Source organism: Rhinopithecus roxellana, chromosome 14, assembly GCF_007565055.1.
Source record: "Rhinopithecus roxellana isolate Shanxi Qingling chromosome 14, ASM756505v1, whole genome shotgun sequence".
NCBI lineage: Eukaryota > Metazoa > Chordata > Mammalia > Primates > Cercopithecidae > Rhinopithecus > Rhinopithecus roxellana.
In genome coordinates, this window is record NC_044562.1 from 72,012,153 (window position 1) to 72,029,219 (window position 17,067).

The 17,067-nt window shown below is 42.4% G+C and overlaps 1 pseudogene; it reads right to left on the reverse strand.

The window, feature by feature from the left end:
- Positions 1-12,253: 12,253 nt before the first annotated feature.
- LOC104677258 lies at positions 12,254-12,735 on the reverse strand (annotated as a pseudogene).
- Between the last annotated feature and the right edge of the window lie 4,332 nt (positions 12,736-17,067).

The window sequence follows — 17,067 nt, forward strand, 5'->3', positions numbered from 1 at the left end:
CCACTCAGCTATGCTGCTTAAGTTCTGGTAGCTTTATGTGTGCCACTGTTGCATTACAGAATGGCACCAGCTAAGTCCAGGGCCCCAGAAACTCTTGTCCCCAGTAAGCTTTCACAGGAGGCCAGGACAGAGGAGGTGCTCTCTGATGCCGCTGAAGATAGTGATGCTCTTGTAAAGATCTTGTCCTTTCTCAGCACTGCCTTACACTGTATAATCACTTGAATTAGCCATAGATGACACTGAAAATAAAAACCATTCAAAACACAGTAATACTTTTCAAAGCTCTTTGTCAGTGGATTAATGACATTTTGATTAGTAGAAAAAATTACCCTTAAATGATAACTGCAATGAACTGAAACATATTCCAATATGTTTAAATATATGAGTTTATCCTATTTATTTTATACAATAAAAGCCCACATTGGAGAATATTAGAAAACTCACTATTTTTAAAATTAGTAACTAAAAGAAAAGAATTAAGAACTTACTTATTCAGGGCCAGTGCGGTGGGGTCACGCCTGTAATCCCAGCGCTCTGGGAGGCCGAGGTGGGCGGATCACTTGAGGTCAGGAGTTTGAGACCAGCCTGGCCAACATGCTGAAACCTCATCTCTACTAAAAATACAAAAATTAGCCAAGCGTGGTGGTGCATGACTGTAATCCCAGCTACTTGGGAGGCTGAGGCAGGAAAATCGCTGGAACCCAGGAGGTGGAAGTTGCAGTGAGCGGAGATCGCGCCACTGCACTTCAGCCTGGTGACAGAGCAAGACTCCGTCTCAAAAAAAAAGAACTTACTTATTCTGCCTTTAAAAAACGGTTTTATTGAAATATAATTGATATTCAAAGAGCTGACTTTTTTTTTTAGACGGAGTTTCGCTCTTTTGCCCAGGCTGGAGTGTAGTAGTGCAATCTCCGCTCACTGCCACCTCCGCCTTCTGGTTTCAAGCGATTCTCCTGCCTCAGCCTCCTGAGTAACTGGGGTTACATGCACCCACCACAACGCCTGGCTAATTTTCATATTTTTAGTAGAGACGGGGTTTCACCATGTTGGCCAGGCTGGTCTTGAACTCCTGACGTCAAGTGATCCACCTGCCTCAGCCTCCCAAAGTGCTGAGATTACAGGTGTGAGCCACCACACATATTTAATGTGTACCATTTGATGAGTTTCATCATATGCAAATACTTGTGATACTATCACCACAATCCAGCTAATAGATATATCTAAAACTTCCCAAAGTTTCCTTGTGTCCCTTTGTTTGTTTTGTGATAAGAACACTTAATAGAAAATTTGCCCTCTAAACAAATTTTAAAGTACACGTACTGTATTGTTAACTATTGGCACTATGTTGCTCAGCAGATTTCTAGAATGTATTCCTCTAGCAAAACTGAAATTTTATCATGCCCATTGAATAACAACTTCCCATTTCCTCCACCCTCCAGCCCCTGGTAACCACTATTGTATTTTCTGCTTCTATGAATTTGACAATTATAGCTATCTCATATAAGTGGAATCTTGCTGCGTTTGTCCTGTGACTGGCTTATTTGACTTAGTATAATGTCCTCCAGTTTCTTCCATGTTGTTGCAAGAAGCAGGATCTTTTTTAAGGCTGAATAATATTCCATTGTATGTATATATCACATTTTCTTCATTGATTCATCTGTTAATAGATATCTTGGCTGTTGTGAACTCCCATACAACTTCCCGTAAAATGAACATGGAAGTATAGATATATTTTTGAGATCCTGATGTCCATTCTCTTGAATATATGCCCAGAAGTGGGATTGCTGCATCACATAGTAGTTCTAATTTTAATTTTTTGAAAAATCTCCATACTGCTTTTCGTAGCTGCTGAACTCTTTTACATTCCCACCAGTAATGTGCAAGGGTTTCAGTTTCTCTACAACCTCACCAACACTTATTTTATTATTATTATTTTTTAAAATAATAGCCACCTAACAGGTGCAAGGAGTTATCTTGTTGTAATCTCCTTTACGCTGAACTGCTGGAGTGCAATGGCAGGATCTTGGTTCATTGCAGCCTCTGCCTCCTGGGTTCAAGTGATTCTCCTGCCTCAGCCTCCCAAGTAGCTGAGATTACAGGCATGCGCCACCACACCCAGCTAATTTTTTGTATTTTTAGTAGAGATGGGGCTTCACCACGTTGGCCAGGCTGGTCTTGAATTCCTGACCTCAAGTGATCCTCAGCTCCCTCAGCTTCCTGAAGTGTTGGGATTACAGGTGTGAGCCACCACAGCAGGCCTCACTGTAATCTTGATTTGCATTTTTTGATAATTAATGATGTTGAACATATTTTCATATACTTTTTGGTTATTTATAGGTCTTCTTTGGAGAAATGTCTGTACAAATCCTTTGCATATTTTAGTTTTATTTTTATTTACTTATTTTTTGTATTTTTAGTAGAGACAGGGTTTCGCCATGTCTTTACTAAGCACTAGGCATAAACACTAAACTGAAGCTGGGAACAGGAAGCTGGGATGCTAGGCTCAGTTGTGTTTGCCTTGCCATGGGCATGACACTTCAGTTTTCTGGACCTCAATTTCTTTTTTTCCCAAATGGAGGAACTGTATAGAATGGTGCAGTGGTTTGGATATTTGACCCCATCCAAATCTCATATTGAAATGTGTTCCCCGATGTTGGAGGTAAGACCTAAAGGGAGGTGTTTGGGTCAGCGGGGGATCTCTCATGAATTACTTGGTGCTGTCCTGGTGGGAATGAGTCAGTTCTTGCTCTATTCGTTTCCATGTGAGCTGGTTGTTAAAAAGAGCCTGACACCTCCCTCCCTCTTTCTCTCTTGCTTCCTCTTGCCATGTGAGCTCTGCGCACACCGCCTTCCCTTTGCCTTCTGCCATGAGTGAAAGTAGCCTGAGACCCTCACCAGAAGCAGATGCTGGAGCCATGCTTCCTGTACAGCCTGCAGAACTGTGAGCCGAAGAAATCTCTTCTCTTTATAAATTACTCAGCCTCAGGTATTCCTTTATAGCAACACAAACAGACTAAAACAAATGGTCTCTAGGGCCTCTGTCATATCTAACATTCTTAGTCTCTGCACAGCTTTATTTTTCCCTGGAGTGCTAAAGAAAGTACAAAACTGAACCCAGCATCATTTTCTCTAAACCTGCTCTTCTTCCCGCATTTTTTTTTCTAAGTTTTTCTCGGCGCCACCATCATGCATTCATTCACTCAGCAGATACTTATTGAGCACATAGTAGGTGCCAGGCACTGCTGCAGGTATTGTGATGCAGCAGTGAACAAAAGAGACAAAATCCCTGCCATAAAGAATCTCACATATTGTAGTGGAGACAAATAGCTAATAATGAAATTATATAAGTGCTAGAGAAAGATGGAAGGGAAGGGGTAGGGGATTCTGTCAAGGATGATTTGTAGTTTTAGTGGGGTGGTCAGGAAAGGTCTTACTGAGGAAGTGACACCCTATGTACATACGTGAAAATTGTCACTTGTTATTCACTAAATATTTGTGTCTTCTCCAAACTGATATGTTGAAATCCTAACCCCCAATATAATGGTGTTTGAAGGTAGGGCCTTTGATAGGCAATTAGGGTTAGACATGGTCATGACAGTGGGGACCTCATAATGGGATTAGTACCCTTTAAAAAGAGGAGGCAGGAGATATCTCTGTCTGCCCTCCACTATGTGAAGGTACAATGAGAAGATGGCCACAAAACAATCTGCAAACCAGGAAGCAGGCCCTCACAGGAGACCACATCTGCTGGAGCCTTAACCTTGGACTTCCTGGCCTCCAGAATTATGAGATATAAATTATTGTTTAAGCCATCCAGTCTTTGGAAATTTGTTATAGCAGTTGAACTAAGACAACTCTGATCCACTTTTCTTTGACACTTCCCACTCAACCATTTGGTGTGCCCTCTAATTACATAATGTAATATTTCTCAATTTTATTTCCTCCCTAGCTACTAATACCCAGGTTCAGACCTTAACATCTCCTGTCTGGATTACTATAACAATACCCTATGGAAGTCTTCTTTGGAAGAAGACTTCTTTCTTTCAAAGAAATCTGCCTTTCTATGGCTCATTCCCTCCTGTCATCTGTCTTGTCTCCTCAAATCAATTTTCTACAAGGCCATGTCAGAGAGTTATCTGAAAGGCATACCTGACCATGTCATTCTCCTCAGCAATGCTTCCTCCTGCCAACAAGGTAAAGGCTGGATGCCTTAAGAAGGCATCCTTGTGTGGTTTGGCTCTTGATGACTGCCCCAACCCCATCTCTCACCCAACTGGCCTTGACATCTGTGTTCCAAAGTAGAATTTTATGCCTGCGTCAGTCCTGTTTTTAAGAGTCATCTTAGTAATCACTTACTCTGGATGATTTTCAAATTCTGTATTCTGTACGCACCCCAGATAGGTGGGGTACCCTTGTCTGTGGTTCTATGAAACTATGTACACACATTGTTTAATCACATTGTTTTCTACATTGTTCTGAAATGATCCAGGATGGCCCCATTCTCCCAATGGACTACGAATTTTCTGAGCAGAGAAGCACATCTTATTCCTTTTTGCATCTTGGCTGCAACCAAATAATCAATGACTTCATTTGTGTTCTGATCCTCCCATTCTCTCCTCCTCACTGATCTCAGTAGGCTAACCAGGATAATTTATAATTTGCAGCTGAAAGACAGAGATGGGAAAGCGTCCCATTTCAAGGCTGATTTCAATTCAGGTTAAATGTCAGAGAGTCACAGATTCTTAGATTTAGGATAACAATTACGAGTAATCTAATGCAACAACCCACCAAACACTTGGAGGTCCTTCAACATTTCTACAAGCTGTAGGGTTATGGAATTCTCCAAGTATGCTGCAATACTGATAGAATAACGAGAGGCTTCAGTTTACTAGAGGCTTTCTCTTTTCTGCTTTTCTCGGGTTCAGGATGTCATGTGTGAAAATGATGAAGCAGGAAGTTATTTGTATTAGAACACATACATACGTGTTTCCATACAAATGCACACACAAACACACCATGTGAAGTTGCTTAAGATGATAAACTGCAAGCTATTACCTAAGATGTTAAGCTGTAAGTTGGAGACTGAGACAGTAACCAGAGGGAAAATTATTTGTAACTTGAAGTTAAAGCCATCTGTCAAAGCAAGGGGCTAAGAGTAAAAAGCAAATGGATTGGTAGACTCCACAGGTGGATGGCTGGAGACAAGACCCCACCCTGGCAAGAACCTGCCAGCTGGAACCAGCAGTCTGAATACCAGTCTAGCTCTATAGCCAGAAGAGGGGACTGTGAGCCTTGCATAAGCCATACCCCATCAGAGCAGCCTCAAGTGCCATGTTAGTCTTAGAGTTTTCTGAGCAACACCTTACTTACTTGCTGCTCATGCCCCAATCGAAATCAACACATTTAAACTGCTTAAGCTTGCACTTCACCTTTGGAGAATCCCCATCCTCTGAGTGCCTCCCTATCTTCTCTTTTGCTTGCTATTCTTGTGGAAAAATAGAGGTATATCTGCGGGTGAAAATAATAACAAACTCTTGAAGCATTGGTATTCTTTAAATTTTGCCTTTGCCTCTTGTACTTGGTCTCTAAGCAGTGTGGGGTCAACATTGTTTTTTACATAGTAAAGTATTAAGAAGGAAACTGGCCAGGCATGGTGGCTCATGCCTGTAATCCCAGCACTTTGGGAGGCTGAGGCAGGCAGATCACCTGAGGTCAAGAGTTTGAGAATAGCCTGGCCAACATGCTGAAACCCTGTCTCTACTAAAAATACAAAAAAATTAGCCAGGTGTGGCAGCAGGCTCCTGTAATTCCAGCTACTCAAGAGGCTGAGGCAAGAGACTCACCTGAATCCAGGAGGTGGAGGTTGCAGTGAGCCGAGATTATGCCATTGCACTCCAGCATGGGCAACAAGAGTGAAACTCAGTCTCAAATTAAAAAACAAAACAAAACAAAACAAAAACAAAAAGAAGTGGGAAACTTACTTTGTCCAGAGGTAATTCAGTCCATCACAGTATAGCCAGTTTGGTAGCTATTCCCTTAGTTGAGTTGAAATCTGCCTTTCTATGGCTCATCGATCCTAGTTCTAACCCAGGACCACATAGAACAAGTTCAACAGGTCTGCCACATAACTTTCCTTGAATATTTCAAGGCAGCTTATTTGTGTGATCAGAAATTACTGAACTCAAATATCATGTGCTTAGTACAATGCAGGCCCATGGTAGCATCCTTATAAATGGTCAAGTTGGCTGGGCACAGTGGCTCATGACTGTAATCCCAGGATTTTGGAAGGCCAAGGCGGGCAGATTACTTGAGCCCAGGAATTCAAGACCAGCCTGGGCAACATGGCAAAATCCAATCTCTACAAAAAATACAAAAATTAGCTGGGCGTGGTAGTGAGCACCTATAGTCCCAGCTACCTGGGAGACTGAGGTGGGAAAATTGCCTGAACCTGGGAGACAGAGGTTGCAGTGAGCTGAGACTGCACCACTGCACTCCAGCCTGGGTAACAGAGTGAGACCCTGTCTCAAACAAAAAAAAAAAGTCAAGTTATTATTAGTTGCATTATCACATTGCCTTTGTGCCATTTCTTCATAGTTAAGCTCTTTTAGGAAAGAGGTTTGCTGGTGTCACAGAAATGGAGGTTCCCACTTAATACATGTATTAGGACGTTCCCACCTAATACATCAGTTTTTTATTTAATATAGTTTTTTTTTAGAGAAAGGGTCTTGCTATGTTGCCCAGGCTGGAGTGCAGTGGTTCAATCATAGCTCACTGTAGCCTCCAACTCCTGGGCTCAAGTTATCCTTTTGCCTCAGCCTCCCCAAGTTCTGGGATTACAGGCATAAACCACCACGCCTGGCCTACATCAACAACTTCATGTGTAAATGTTAGACACCAGGATACTGGTACCACTACCTCTGTCTTACCATTGTTTTTTGTTTTGTTTTTGTTTTCCACCTAAGACAACAGAAGAGGTGGTTTATTGTATACCTGTTACACTTGGCCACAACTGAACACAGAAATAGTCCAGAATGTCACAGATCCAGGAAAAAGGATAAACAGGAACTGTTTTGATGTGAGCAAGGTGAGAATCTCAGAACTCTCTCAGAGGTGCTCTTGGTGATCAGATGGCTATGGAAGTTCTAGGTCAGTTGAGAGACAATCTCTAAAGAGTAGCATGCAGTCCAACAACTTGTACCAGCATCCCCAGCCTCTGGCATCCCATGTTTCTGTTCCTGTGAAAATGCACCTCCACGGGTGCACAAATTGGGAGTTTAGTTGGACCTCTGTCTCATCTTTCTTCTTTTGCACTTCAGCCTGCGCATTCGCTTCTTGACTCTCACAGTGGAGAGGTTTCCAAGAAGATGGCACTAAGATGGAGAGCCTTACCGTTGCCGAGTGCCAAATCATCCTTGAAGACTTAACTCAGTTTACCTCCTCTTTGTTTCCTCCCTCTTCCCAGGAGAACTGACTACTCCATTTCTTCCCTTGAATTGAGACTGAATACTGCCTGTATTTCTATGTGGTCTATCCCACTGCCCGCATCTAGAATACTGACCTTCTCTTGGTATTTCTAGTTTCAGAGTGCCTGGAACATAGTATGTGATAAATATTTACTGAATAAGTGTAATTTTTGAGAGTATTGGATTATACAATTTTTAGAGCTGAATGGGAACTGTAAATATTTTTCCGTACCTCATTCTTCCATTTCAGTGGTTCTCAACTTTGACTTTATATTGGAAGGTATTGGGGAATTTAAAAAAATCCTGAGGCCCTTGTTTTACAAAATTCTGACATAGTTGTTCTGTGTGTGCAGAACTGGGCTTCAAGATTTTAAGCATCATATCTTAAGTTGCTGATTCCATTGTGTAACCAAAGTAGAAAAACTGCTTTATTCCCTTTTTGTGGATGGGGAAGCTGACTTCCAGAGAGGTTGTGTGTTCTGCCCATGTTAGGTGGTGGGTGGAAATGAACAAAGAACTGAGGCATCCTAACACCTCTTCTAACACACTTTCTATGGTGCTATTCATCTTGGCTTGTGACGGACAGTACTCTCCACTGGGGCAGCCCCCAGTTCACAGGCACCCTGGAGCCTGCTTCCCTTCCAATTTTAGGATAAAAGATTAGGAAGCAGCTATCATACTTCTCCTTCTAAAATATCACCAAATCGTATTGGGGGTGGGGGATAGGAAAACAGTATCACTTTCTTCCTTGTCATTTTAGTGAAGGAAATAATCTTACTTTTTACAGCATTCCATTTTTCCTGTGGGACTTTGTAAAAGTAATTTCATTTTGAATAAAAACAAAATGCCATTTGTAAACATTGTAATTGATGACTGAATTGGCTTTTGTGTGTCAAGTATGTTTACCAGAAACCTAGGATACAATGTTTAAGCCAGTTTGTCGTTGCCTCTGCCTTAGGTAAGACACACTGGTGCTGCCCACCATCCAAATAGTTCTCAAAATTTTCCAAAGCTTGTCCCAGCACTCCTTCTTAACCATACCACTCTTCTAGATATTCAGGAGCCACCAGGTCAATCCATTTACAGAAAGTAGAGAGAGCATATTCTGGTTATTTATTGCTGTATGACAGATTATTCTGAAACCTAGCAGCTTAAAACAACAACTATTTTATTATGTCTCATAATTTTGAGAGACAGGGTAGGGCTCAGATGTCTGGCACCTGTGCAGAGTTGGCTGGAAGGTCAAGATCAGCTAGGACTGTCAACCAGAGCACCTACATGTTTCCTCTCCAGCATGTTGGTCTCAGAGTATGAGGACTTGTTTAAAAAAAAAATTACATAACTTGCCAACTTTTTCTTGTATTTTTATTTATTGTTTGGTAAAATATTCGTTACATAAAATTTACCTTTTTAATCACAGAAAACCTACAACCAATAAGCAATAACTTCCTATTTCCCTTCCCCTAAGCCCCTGGTAACCTATTGTATTAGTCCATTTTCACACTGATATAAAGACACTATCTGGGACCGGGTAATTTATAAACAAAAGACGTTTGATTGGCTCACAGTTTTGCATGGCTGGGGAGGCCTCAGGAAACTTACAATCATGGCGGAAGAAGAAGCAGGCACATCTTACATGGCAGCCAGTGAGAGAAGAGCATGTGTAGGAGGAACTGTCAAACACTTGTAAAACCATCAGATCTTGCTGCGTGCAGTGGCTCATGCCTGTAATCTCAGCACTTTGGGAGGTCAAGGTGGGTGGATCACCTGAGGTTGGGATTTGGAGACCAGCCTGACCAAAATGGAGAAACTCCGTCTCTACTAAAAATACAAAATTACCCGGGAGTGGTGGCCCATGGCTGCAATCCCACCTACTCGGGAGGCTGAGGAAGGAGAATGACTTGAACCCGGAAGGCGGAGGTTGCGGTGAGCCAAGATCACGCCATTGCACTCCAGCCTGGGCAACAGGGGCAAAACTCCATCCCAAAAAAAAGAAAAGAAAACGAAACCATCAGATCTCATGAGAACTCACTCACTATCCCCAGAACAGCATGGGGAAAACTGCCCCCATGATCCAATCACCTCCCTCCCTCAACACATGGGGGTTGCAATTCGAGATAAGATTTGGGTGGGGTTACAGAGCAAAACCATATCACTTCTATTTACTTTCTGCCTCTATGAATTTGCCTATTCTAGATTCTAGGTATTTTATACAAGTGCAGTCTTAAAATATTCATCCTTTTGAGTCTGGTTGATTCGACTTAGCATAATGTCTTCAAGGTTCATCCCTGTTGTAGCATATATCTGAATTTCATTCCTTTTAATGGATAAACAATATTCCATTTTATATATGTACCATATTTTGTTTAGCCATTCATCCACTGATGGACACTTGATGAGCACTTTCCACCTTTTTGTTGTGGTGAATAATGCTGCCAAGAAGATGGTTACACAAACATCTGCTAAGTCTCTGCTTTTAATTACCTTGGGTATATACCTAGAAGTGGAATTGTTGGATTATATGATGATTCTATGATTAGCTTTTTGGGGAACCACCCAACTGTTTTTTCCATATTGGCTAAACCAATTTATGTTCCCACCAGCAATGCACAAATGTTTCAATTTCTAATTATCCTCGATAATATTTAAAATTTTCTATTACAGTGAGAATATCATAATGGGTATGAAGTGGTATCTCATTGTGTTTTGATGTGTTTTGTTTTGTTGTGTTTTTGAGACAGGGTCTTACTTTGTCACCCAGGCTGGAAACCAGTGGTGTGATCATGCCTCACTGCAGCCTGGACCTCTCAGGCTCAAGTGATCCTCCCACCTTAGCCCCCCAAGTGGCTGGGACTACACACATGTGCCACCAGTCCTGGCTGATTTTTGTATTTTTTGTAGAGACAGAGTTTTGCTATGTTGCCCAGGCTGATCTCCAACTCCTGGGCTCAAGTAATCTGCCCTCCTTGGCTTCTCAACGTGCTGGGATTACAGGTGTGAGCCACCTCGCCCAGTTCATTGTGGTATTTATTTGCATTTCCTTACTGATTACTGAGCCTGAGCATCTTTTCATGTGTTTACTGGCCATCTGTATATCTTCTTTGGGGAAGTTATTGATGTGTTGGGCCATTACATTTTTTTTTCCTTGTAGTTGTTAGGTTGTGTCAGACTTTTGTGACAGTTCAGGGTGTTCAGAGAGAGGATTCCAAGAGACCTGGATAGAAGCTGCAAGACTTCCTATGACTAAGCATCAGAAGTCCCAGGATCTCAAGGTTGGGTGCAGCGTGGCACGTGGCTATAGTTCTAGATACTCAGAAGACTGAGGCAGGAGGATTGCTTGAGCCCAGGAGTTTGAGGCAATGATCAGATCCATGAAGAGCCACTGCACTCCAGCCTGGGCAGCATAGCAAGACCCATCTCTAACAAAAAAAAGTCCCAGGACCTCACTTCTGCCCAGTTCTATAAGTCATGCAGGTCACTGAGATCAGCCTAGATTCCAGGAAAAGGGTAGTGAAAATTTATGGCCATCTTTAGTCTACCAAAGTGTGATATTAAAATTAACTTTAAAAAGTCAATTGAGCCAGGCATGGTGGCTCACGCCTGTAATCCCAGCACTTTAGGAGGCTGAGGCAGGCAGATTACCTGAGGTTGGAAGTGTGAGACCAGCCTAACCAACATGGAGCAACCCTGTCTCTACTAAAAATACAAAATTAGCCAGGCATGGTGGCACTTGACTGTAATCCCAGCTACTTGGGAGGTTGAGGTAGGAGAATTGCTTGAACCCAAGAGGTGGAGGCTGTGGTGAGCTGATTTCACGCCATTGCACTCCAGCCTGGGCTCAAAAAAAAAAAGAAAAGAAAAAAAACTCAATTGTTTGAATAGCAGTGACAGTAATAATTAATGCTGCTACAACTTTGGATTAATACGGCTTCTTTTCTCCTGGGGTATTAACGTATTTTCATCTATAAAAGTCTTCACTATGGCATTTTTCACATTTTAGAGATCCTTAATTCTCTCTTTCCTTCCTTCCTTCCTTCCTTCCTTCCTTCCTTCCTTCCTTCCTTCCTTCCTTCCTTCCTTCCTTCCTTCCTTCCTTCTCTCTTTCTCTCTCTCTTTCTTTCTTTTTCTTTTTCTTCTTTTCTTTTCTTTTCTTTCGAGACAGAGTTTTCCTCTTGTTGCCCAGGCTGGAGTGCAATGGCGCGATCTTGGCTCACTGTAATCTTTGCCTCCTGGGTTCAAGCAACTCTCCTGCCTCAGCCTTCTGAGTAGCTGGGATTACAGGTGCCCACCACCATGCCTGGCTAATTTTTTGTATTTTTAGTAGAGATGTGGTTTCACCATGTTGGTCAGGCTGGTCTTGAACTCCTGAACTCAGGTGATCCACCTGCCTCGGCCCCCCAAAGTGCTGGGATTACAGGCATGAGCCACTGCGCTCGGCCTAGTTATGTTTTTCTTTCTTTTTCTTTTTTCTATTTTTAGAGATGGAGTCTTGCTCTGTCTCCCAGGCTGGAGTGCAGTAGCACAGTCATAGCCCACTGCAGCCTTGAACTACTGAGCTCTAGTGATACTCTCACCTTGGCCTCCCAAGTAGCTGGACTACAGGTGCATGCCACCATGTCTAGCTCAAGATCTCTAACTATGATATAGAGATGATTACTTGATTTTTAAAAATCACTTGGCCAGTCCACTTTATAATGATGGGTTGAAGCAGGAACGCTGAGTTTCAATCTCTCTTTTTTTTTTTTTTTCAGCCCAGAGGTCTTTTATTATTATTATTATTTTGACACCTATTATGCCATGAATTCATAGGGAATAGGTTCCAGCAGCTCAGGCTCCTTCCCATTGGTTCTCACAAAGTGTGCTTCTCTGGGTGGAGCAGGCTGGCGCTTCAGTTGAACCAAGTACCTTTCTCTTTGGCTTCTTTCTTTTTCTGATCATTTTCCTTCATGCGTTTCAGGAAGCTATCTCGGCTCTTAGAGTGCTTTATGTGCTCAATACGCACATTAATTCTCTTGGCAAGAATCTTGCCCTTAACTTGTTTGTTTACAACAATGCCAACAGCATGCTGGGTAACATTGTAGACTCTTCCAGTTTTGCCATGGTAACACTTGTGGGGCTTTCCTTTTTGAACAGTACCCATTCCCTTGATGTCTACGATATCACCTTTCTTACAGATTCGCATATACATGGCCAAAGGAACAATTCCATGTTTTCTAAAAGGCCTAGAGAACATATATCGGGTGCCTCTCCTCTTTCCCTTTGTGTTCATCATTTTGGTGAATTACTGGAAGATGGTGGTTCCGGCCGAAAGGGAGTTTCAATCTTGGCTCTGCCATTAACTGGCTGAGTGGCTTCTCTTTGAGAATGGGCTAGATATCCTCTAACTTCTCTTTCAGCTCTGAAACTGTACAAAAAGATGATGAATTTGATCAAGAATTAGGATATTATAAAAATGTCTGAGTACAGAGTGATTTGTTACCTAGAAATATTCCCATGTGTCATTTATTCACTGGGACAGAGAAATAATTTCAGTTTAATGAGAATTATTATAATGGGATTGAATAATAGTATCAGCAAACACACACAAAGTTATTATGGGAGCTAAAGGAGTTCTGAAGAAATGTCTTAAGGAACATTGACACAGAAGGGCAAGAAGATGAGAAATAGAGCAGTTTATAGGTTTCCCAGGTGCAAAAGAACAAAAAATATGGTTTCTGGCTGAATAAATGTCTTATTCTAAGAGTGGTGTATATCAACGACATCTGCAAACAGAGTCTAAAACCATAAACAAAATACGCAGCAATGAGGATAGTGCAGTGAGGGGAGTGGTGGTGATGGTGGTGAGGAGAGACAACTCCTAACATCGGCATTGTGTGCCCATTATATACCAAGCACAGGGCCAATTGTTTTTCATAGTGAACTCATTTGCTTCTCACAGGGAGCCACACACTAGGTATTACTTTTTTCTTCCGTCTCATTTTTTTTTTTTTTTTTTTTTTTTTTTTTGAGAGACAGTCTCACTCAGTTGCCCAGGCTGGAGTGCAGTGGTGCAATCTCGACTCACTGCAACCAAACTCCTAGGTTCAAGCTCTTCTTCTGACTCAGCCTCCCAAGTAGCTGGGATTACAGGTGTGCACCACCATGCTCAGCTAATTTTTTATATATTTAGTAGAGACGGGGGTCTCACCATGTTGGCCAGCCTGGTCTCGAACTCCTGACCTCAAGTGACCCTCCTGCCTCGGCCTCCCAAAGTGTTGGGATTACAGGCGTGAGCCACCGTGCCTGGCCCCTCCCTCTGATTTTAAAGATGAGGAAACTGATGCTCAACCTTCTACTCATGGTCCCACAGCTAAAGGCTGGGAAGACATCAACGCTCATGTTTTTTTCTACACAAGCAGTCTTCAATAAGCCAAGAAATCATATATATGGGAGAACAGTGCTTGGGAAGGATCCTTCTTAAACATTAATTATCTCAATCTTGCCCTATTGTTGTCATACAATTTATTTCTACATATGTTTTGACCCTTAAAGTACTATATTTTTCTTCAGATAGTCGGATAGTACTATTTTTCCCTCAGGCAGTTGATTATGTTTTAAAGTGATTAAAAGTAAATTAAGGCCAGGCACAGGGGTTCACACTTGTAATTCTAACACTTTTGGAGGCCGAGGCAGGTGGATTGCTTGAGCCCAGGAGTTTGAGACCAGCCTGGGCAACATGGTGAAACCTACCTCTACCAAAAAATATGTATCTATATGAAAATTAGCTGCATGTGGTGGCACACGCCTGTAGTCCCGGCTACTTGAGGGGCTGAGGTGGGAGGATCATCTGAGGCTGAGAGGTTGAAGCCTCAGGGAACTGTGATTGTGCCACTGCACTCCAGCCTGGGCAACAGGGTGAGATGCTGTCTCAAAAAAACAAAAGAAAAAAAGTAAAATTTAAAAAATTAGCTTTATTTTTATAATTTCTGGAGCTGTTTATTTCTTCATGTATGCAGATCTCTATCTAATATCATACTCCTGCCTATAGAAATTCTTTTAACATTTCTTTTAGTGACAATCTGTTGGAAAATTCTCTCAGCTTTTTTTTTTTTTCCCCAAAAGTCTATTATTTCATCTTTAGTTTTGCAAGATCTTTTGCAGGATATAGAATTCTAGGTTGACAGGTATTTTTTTTTTTAGTACTTTACGACATTGCTTCATTGTTTTGGCTTATGTAGTTTCCAATGAGAAGTATATTGTAAGAAATACGTCGTCCTTGTTTTTCTGTCTGCATTGTTTTTTTCTCTGCCTTCAAAATTTTCTCTTTATCTTACCTTTTCAGTAGTTTGACTTTCATGTCATTGATATTTATTTGATTTATTTTCCTCTTTGGGGCACTTAGAGTTTTTTTGGATGTGTGGTTTGTTTTCTTGTTTTCTTTCATGATTATTATTATTATTTTTTAAATGGAGTGTCACTCTGTCACCCAGGCTGGAGTGCAGTGGCACAATCTTGGCTCACTGCAACCTCTGCCTTCTGGATTCAAACAATGCTCATGCCTCAGCCTCTTGAGCAGCGGGGATTACAGATGCGTGCCACTACACCTGGCTAATTTTTGTATTTTTTAGTACAGACAGGGTTTCACCATGTTGGCCATGCTGGTCTCAAGCTCCTGAGACCAGGAGCTCCTGGTCCAAGCTGCTGGGTAAAACCCTGTCTCTGTTAAAAATACAAAAAAATTAGCCAGGCATGGTGGTGCATGCCTGTAGTCCCAGCTACTCAGGAAGGCCAAGGCAGGAGAACTGCTTGAACCCAGGAGGTGGAGGCTGCAGTGAGCCAAGATCGCTCCACTGCACTCCAGCCTGGGTGACAGAACCAGACTCTGTCTCAAAAAAATAAAATATTATACATAGTTATTTTAAAGTACCAGCCTAAGAATTCCAACACCTGAGTCATCTCTGAATTTAGATTTTAATTAATTATTGCTTTACCACTTGACAATATGTCTTTTTTCTTGCTTTCTTTGTTGTTTAATGTATTGGTCTGTTTTCATGCTGCTGCTTAACACATACCCAAGACTAGGCAATTTACCAAAGAAAGGGGTTTAATGGACTTATGGTTTCAGGTAGCTGGGGAGACCTCACAATCATGGCAGAAGGTGAAAGGCACACCTCACATGGCAGCTGACAAGAGAAGAGAGCTTGTGCAGTGAAACTCTCTTTTTTAAAACCATCAAATCTTGTGAGACTTATTCACTACCACAAGAACAGCCTGGGAAAGACCCACCCCCATGATTCAATTATCTCCTACTGGGTCCCTCCCCCAACACACGGGCATTATGGGAGCTACAAGATGAGATTTGGGTGGGGGCACAGAGCCAAACCATATCATTTAATTTTTGATTTAATGGCAGATATGTGTAGAACAGTAGAGACTGAGGCAAAGAGTATGTAAGTCCAGTGATGAGCGCACCTCTTCTTTTTGTCAGTATGTTAGTATGGTAGAATTAGTCAATTAAGTCAGCCATTGAGCTGGTTTTGCCATGTTGCTGCTATCTCTGTCTTCAGTGCACAACAGATTCAAATGCCTCTGGCAGGGGATGGCTATTTCCTTGTGTTTGATGTTAGGCCTGGGGTGCTGGAGGGATGCTCATGTTTGTGGTTCACTTTCAGTTGTCAACTGTTCCTGAATATCTGTACCACGGAGGGGAGGGCTCCCTCTGTGCTCTTGTCCCTCCCCTGTTAGTAGACAGCCATTTGCACTAATTTAGTGCTAGGTTCATGATAAGACCAGGGAGATCTTAGTTTTCCTGGTCCATCTACAGTCTTCAGCAGGGCCTGTGTGCCTGGGCCTGAGGGGTGGAGCCTCTTCAGTATTCCTGCTGATGGATGCCCCTCTCAAAGAAGTCAGACATCTGTGCTGAGTCTTGGGCAGGGGAGAGTTTCCCGCTTCTCTCTATTTGGAGCAGACCCTTGCTTTGTATTACTGCAGTATCCCAGGCCCAAGAGGTTTTTATACCTCTCCCAGGGTCAAGGGGCTTTTGTTTCTATTCTTTCCCCAGAAGTAGTTGATTTTTCTTGTCTTTTGTTCTTTGAGACAGGGTGTCACTCTGTCCACCAGGCTGGAGTGCAGTGGCATGCTCACAGCTCAATGAAGCCTTTACCTCTCCGGGCTCAGGTGATACTCCCACCTCAGCCTCCTGAGTAGCTGGGGCTACAGGCATGTACCTCCACGCCCGGCTAATTTTTGTATTTGTTATAGAGACACGGTTTTGCCATGTTGCCCAGGTTGGTCTCGAAACCCTGGGATCAAGCAATCTGCAACCTTGGCCTCCCAAAGTACTGGGATTACAGGCATGAGCTATGACACCTGGCCAGAAGCAGTGGATCTTTGCCTGGATTCCTGGTATGACAAGCTCTGCTACTGCTCTCCTCCCCTTAAGCTGCTTACAGCTTTTATGTTGTTAAGAGAGAAGGTTCTGGGGAGGTGGACTCTGTTTCATACCAGTCCCCTGTGCAGCTGGTCTTACCTGTATGACTGAGTCTCCAAAGGGGGCTCTGCCCTATCTCCAACTTTTCCTCCCAATCTATTTTGTGGTCACTGGGTGCATAAGAGCTTGGGAATA